Source organism: Heterocephalus glaber, unplaced genomic scaffold, assembly GCF_053883595.1.
Source record: "Heterocephalus glaber isolate CG9 unplaced genomic scaffold, H.glaber_assembly_v1.0 deba00001572, whole genome shotgun sequence".
NCBI lineage: Eukaryota > Metazoa > Chordata > Mammalia > Rodentia > Bathyergidae > Heterocephalus > Heterocephalus glaber.
Window position 1 is genome coordinate 19,599,444 of NW_028258357.1, and position 6,000 is coordinate 19,605,443.

Consider the following 6,000-nt stretch of genomic DNA (forward strand, 5'->3'; position numbering starts at 1 on the left):
GAATAAGGATAAAATCAGCACCTCATTCCAGTGCGACTTCCTGACATTTGTCTAGCAAGTAGAATAACAATCCCAGGCCTCAGTACTTTTCACTGGAGCTCTGATTTCTTTGAGTCAATAAAAGAAATTGGCTGGTTAGGTATTGCTGTTTTTTATAACCAAGATAATTTTAGTCCATTAGCAGGGAATAATTTATTGTGTTGAAGTGCAACAAAACTGTTGTAGAAGTAGGTGGATGGTTATTTGAGAAAAATCATGGAAAATCAGAAACTGCAATAGACAAAGCTCAACTAGTAAGCAGCCAGGAGAGTTTCTATAGCAGTCAACTGTAGGTCTCCAGAGGAGCAAGACAGGACACTTGATAGACATAGACCTTCCTCCGAGCTCGAAGACAGTCCAACAGTGTCATCATCAGATCTCACTGCTGAGTGCTTGGAATCTTGATGGCAAATACAGAAAACCCTGACTATCTTTCTTTTTTACAATCAAACCCTGTTACCTAACTTCACAGAAGAAACTAGAAAAATGGAAATCCAACATTTAAAACAATTGCTACTTATAATTTTTGCCAGAGGACAGGTGGGAAGGAGACATGAAAGCACATAGCTGCTAGCAGGACAAAAAGCACAGTACCGGGTTTCAAGGCAAGAACCAAAAGTATAGTATTGACAGACCTGTGTACTTTTAGAAGTGGAAGAGACCTTAGTTACCAACAATCTCAGGCCCCACTGCCTGTGCACTTGGTAGCTGTTGGAAATGGGAAAGGGAGAGGTGGTGAGGGGTAATGCACAGAATAATGGGGTACAGGGATCCCCACAGGGACAGAGCCCCAGGAGGAAGCAATGGTGTTTTGCTACATACACTCACGGATGTGGCACTTTATGGAAGAGGCAAAGGAGAAGCAGGATGGCTCTTGGACACACTGATGGGCACCTGGTTGAGAACAGAATTGCATCTAGATTCCTGCACTTCAGAAAAGAGAGGCAGTGCTACAAGAAAGGGAATTTAAAACCAGATTGGGGCGGGGAGGGGGGGGTGATAAACCAAGCTTCAAGATGACTCAGGTATGGGGAGAAATGCATCCTACTGGAAAGAGTAAATAACTGTCCCCTGAAATAAGTGTCCCAGAGATTGAGAGAAGACTGAAGTCCAGATCCCCGAAACATCACTGGACAGTTCCATGGCCTTGAGGAAGTCGTTCATTCTCTCCGAGCTTTCCTACCTGTGATCCAGGTGCAGACAGCCTGAGGTTGAAACCCCAGCAGCATCCCTCACAGTGTGACTTTGGGCAAGTAATTTGTTCCCTGAAATCTCCTTACTGATAACTCGAGGACATCAACACCTACCTCACAGACTGAGTGTGCAGGGAGTGCTAATGGTCTGGATGTCGTTAACAGAAGGATGTGTTAACTACAAACCACAGCTGGAATGTCCTCCAAGTACAGTGCTCCACACTTTGTGTCACCTGGACGGAGTTTCATGCTGCCCTGTCCTTGGCAGAAAAGTTGGGTCAAGGCCAAGGTGACGTGTTTCATGTTGATCAAATCATACACAATCAGGAGACACTGTGGTCAGATGGGCTAGTTATAATTTACTGAGCCAGGACATCAGGTATTCAAGGAAAACCATGCTCGAGAATTTATTTCATTTTGATGATTCTACAACTATGAGCTTTGTTCTGTTAGATTAACTCTCCAGATGGTTAGCTGAGGGAAGCGGGTGCACAGATAAACACGGGTCGGAGGAGGCCAGATGCAGGGGCTTAACATCCCTTCCTTTCGTCTCTTTCAGGAAAACGGACTCCTTTGAAGACTGAGCAGTCCACATGAGGATGGCCATCACTGGGAGCTCACCATGCATCTCAGGGTTCCACAGGAGACTACCAGAGCTTCTCACACAGCTTAGCCAGGCCATGTTGCTTTCCAACAACATTCACCTCCTCACTGAAAACTGCCTCGGAGATCAATCTCTTCAAGTTGGCTGAGTCTGGTGTAGAGGCTCAGGCCTAGAGTCCCATCTACTCAGGAAGCTGAGGCAGGAGGATTGCTTGAGCCCAAGAATTCCAGGCTAGCAAGGGCAACATAGCAAGACCCCATCTAAAACCCAAATCACAACCAAACAGAGAAGACAAAGAAGAGGAGTACAGGCTGCAGTCAGGATTAGTTATTCTCTTTCTCCTAAAAGACCTCAGCGGTGAACCCTGTGTGCTTTTGGTCCCTCTTTACATCCCATCTATCCCATCTCAGAGACCCTATACTGCCTGGGCAGTCTTTAGTTAATCTGGCTTAATCTCTCCCCAAACCCCCCATTTTGCCCTCTGGCATTCATAAATGACATCAGGAAACCTCCAGTTTTGCACCTTCTTTTAGTTCCCCCTTTGCTTCAAAACCCATCTGTGCAGCCCTCTTCGAGGGAGCTGCTTACATTTTTCTTCCTGTGGTTCACACACCAGTGTCTGGGATGCTGGATAGGAATCTTTCTTACTTCCTATAACTGCTTTCAGGTGACTTTTCTCCCCTAAACCTTTCTGTCTCCGGCTCCTGTGGAATGCAAGCCATCAGAATGGGCCACTTTCTCTCGCACTGATGGCAGAGTCCGTTGCCTCCATTCTCCTCCATTCATTAAAGATGTGTTGCCTGGGTCACTGCCTTCCTCTGTCACCACTATTTGGAACAACAGTACCGCATGGACAGTCCTGACAACTGGGCCTCTTGGCTCCTGACTCCTTGCATCCAGTCATGTTTTCTGTCCTTCCTCAGCTCTCATGCCCACTTCTTGTACCCTGGATTTTTTAACTGCATTACTTCCAAAACTCCATTTCAAGTATCCCACTGCCTACATATCATTTGTTTATGGGTGAATGGAAGAAGGAGGCTAAGAAAGAGCTTAAAAGGTAAAAGAAAGGGGAAAAGGGTCGTTCAAAGAAGCCAAGCAAAGAAAGAGTTTCCAACAGGGAGATAGACTTTGTGGAGATTGGGAAGGGGATTTGGAGATGAGCAGAAATGGGAAGCTGGAGAGGGGAAGGGAAGAAAAGATGATTAAGGTGTGATATGTCTATGTACCCATGCCCCAAGACGAGTGTAATCATTCTACATCAAAGCATATACTTATGGAAATAATAAATAAAATCAGAAAAAAAGGAACAGGACAGGTTAGTGAGATAGAACCCATCACTGAAATAAACATTACTGGGTCCTCCCCCTTCAGCAGATCTGCCGTGAGGCCAGGAAGTTCAGTGTCTTGCATGACATTAACTTTTTACGTTTGAGAACCACTAATGGGAATATTTTGAGTAACGTGAGATTTGAAAAACAGTTTATTGGACTTGAACATGCAGAAAGTATCTATGTTGTGTTGAAAGGAAGAAGACACAGGGGGAAATTATGTGGAGGCAGTGAGAATAGATGATGGTCTTAAATGGAAAAATTATCAAAGACGAAAGAACAATAGAAGTCAGCTAGAGCAGGTTATGAGGACAGCATTTTTGTGGAAGGATGGAAGGCCTTGGGCCTGGGCAGCGGAAGATCCGGGGCAGTGGGAGGTGGTGCTAGCATCACAGGCTGGGGAAGGAGCTGGGGGAATAGCTGAGGCCCACAGGTGGAGGGGACAATGGCCAGGAGCAGCGATGGGGCTGGGCGTGGAGAGGGTGAAGGATGGAGTGGCCCATGTTTGGATTGGCCCGTTGTTCCCTTAAAATTGAAAACAGACTCATGTTCAGAGCAAGGGAGAACATAGAAGAGTAGGGTGTTTAAAGAGAGAGGGGAAGGTCGGAACAGATGAGCACAAGGTTTAGTGCAGCCGGGGCTCAGCTGTGGCCGGAGCACCCCCGACACCCCAACAATGCCTGGCAGCTCTGGTTTGGCAGCAGAGAAGGCAGACTGTAGGGTTTGTCAGGGGTAGGGGTGACTTTCTTTCTTGTTTTTTTGAAAACAATAATACCTCCATCAGTGAGCGCTCCGGGAATAAAATTCTTTACTATGAAAACAGACAGTCTGAAAAACAAAAACATGTCCATAAATCAGGAAAGCAGGACATTTGTAGCCTTATGACAAAGTTGCTTGGTATGCAGTTTCTTTTTGTCTTGGACCAGATTTGAGTTTAGATCAACATATAAAATCTCTGCAGTGAAGACCCACGTTGGGGTCTGCCACCTCCTTTTCTCTCCATTCCCAGCCCTCAGAAAACCTGGCCAGGACCTGCTAATTGGTATTGGTACAGTTGAGTCTGGAGTGCTGAGAACCCTCACTCGTGTTGCTTTAGTCAAGATTATGGACTTCAAAGGCTTTTGTCCTGATCGTGCTTTGGTATTGGACTTTGCTTCTGTAGAAGAAGTTCAGACAGTGGGGTGGTTGGATAGCTCTGTCTCCATGGGCTCACATGCTGCAAGCTTGACCCCCAAGGTGATTGTTTTGGGTGGTGGCAGACACTTTAAGAGATGGAGGTGATCAGATCTTTGGCAGCCCCACCTTTGGAAGGGATTAAGCCAGTCTTGTGAGACTAGGTTAGGTCTCATGTGACTGGATTGATGACTGGGAGAGTAGGTTGTTAAAAATGAGTTAGGTTTTCTTGTCTTCCCCTCTCTCTTCCTTTTTTGCCATGAGGTCTCTGTCGCACACCTTCTCCCCTTTGACACCGTCAGCCCTTGACAGAGCTGTCAAGATGGGAGTGTTCATTCTTGGACTTTCAGTGTCTAAAGCTGTGAGCTACATAAGCCTCTTTTCTTTATAAATTATCAAAATGCACAAAGATAGATGTCAAAGGTGGAAGGAGTTCAGGTAATACAGATATTTCACCTGATCTCCAGTGCCTGTGTTGTACCCAGAGGCCAGAAAGGTGTCTGGCATGGAAAATACTCAGGAAGTGTTTATGAAGTAGATGAATGAGCATATGAATGAGTGAATGAACAACGACAGAGGGCATGGGATTGGACAGGAATATGGAGCAGATGCTGGGGAGGAAGCACATATGATTATCCCCTGTGTGAAGGGCACCTCTTAGTTGGGTTCCTTCAGAAGTAGACCCTGAGACAAAGATTTGGGAAAGAGTAGTAGTCTTAGTCCGTTCTGTGCTGCTATAACAGAATATCCTAGACTGAATAATTTATGAAGAATGGAAACTTATTTCTCACAGCTCTAGAAGGCAAGAAGTCCAGCTCCAGTTGTGTCGCCACATGTTAAAGATGAGAGGGACGGAGAGCAAACCCACTTCCACTAGCCTTTATCGGAGTGGATTAATCCATTCCTAAGGATGGAGGCCTCCAAACCTCAACACCCGCCACCAGCCCCAGATCCCAGTCCGAGACCTTGAGACACATTCAGATCATACAAGTAGTTTATTTGGGAGATGGTCCCAAGTAACACCGGCAAGGAAATGGGAGAGGGAGAGGGAGAGAGAGAGAGGGAGAGAGAGAGAGAGAGAGAGAGAGAGAGAGAGAGAGAGAGAGAGAGGGAGGGAGGGAGAGGGAGAGAGGAGGGAGGAAGAGAGAGACAGAGAGACAGAGAGAGAGAGAAAGAGGGAGAGAGAAAGAGAGAGAGAGAGAGGGAGAGAGAGAGACGGGGAGGGGAGAGGGAGAAGAGAAGGAAAGCAAGAAAGGGTGATTAAGGACAGGGTTGCCACTGTGATCGATGGAGGCTCAGTCCTATGGGGACCTCAGGAGAAGCCACTGAGCTGTTCCCGCCAAAGGCAAGGAAGCCGGGGCACACATGCATCGTGTCCTACTTGTCGTTGGGTGAGGACCTGTCTACATTTCTGGGGACCCTGCAGTTAGACAAAGCACACCATTCCAGCTCAGGACTTCTCTCGGGCAGAAAGCGGCAGGTGGTTCCCTTAGGAAACCAGGAGCGACAGAGGAGGAGGTGTGGTGGGGCTCGGGAGCCAAGATACAAGGCTGATTTGCAGTATCTTTCCAAACCCTAAATGCATCTACCCTTCCATGCAGTCACCTCACACTGCAAATGGGTTATTTGATAAATGCAGGAACTCGCACACAAGGTACTCATT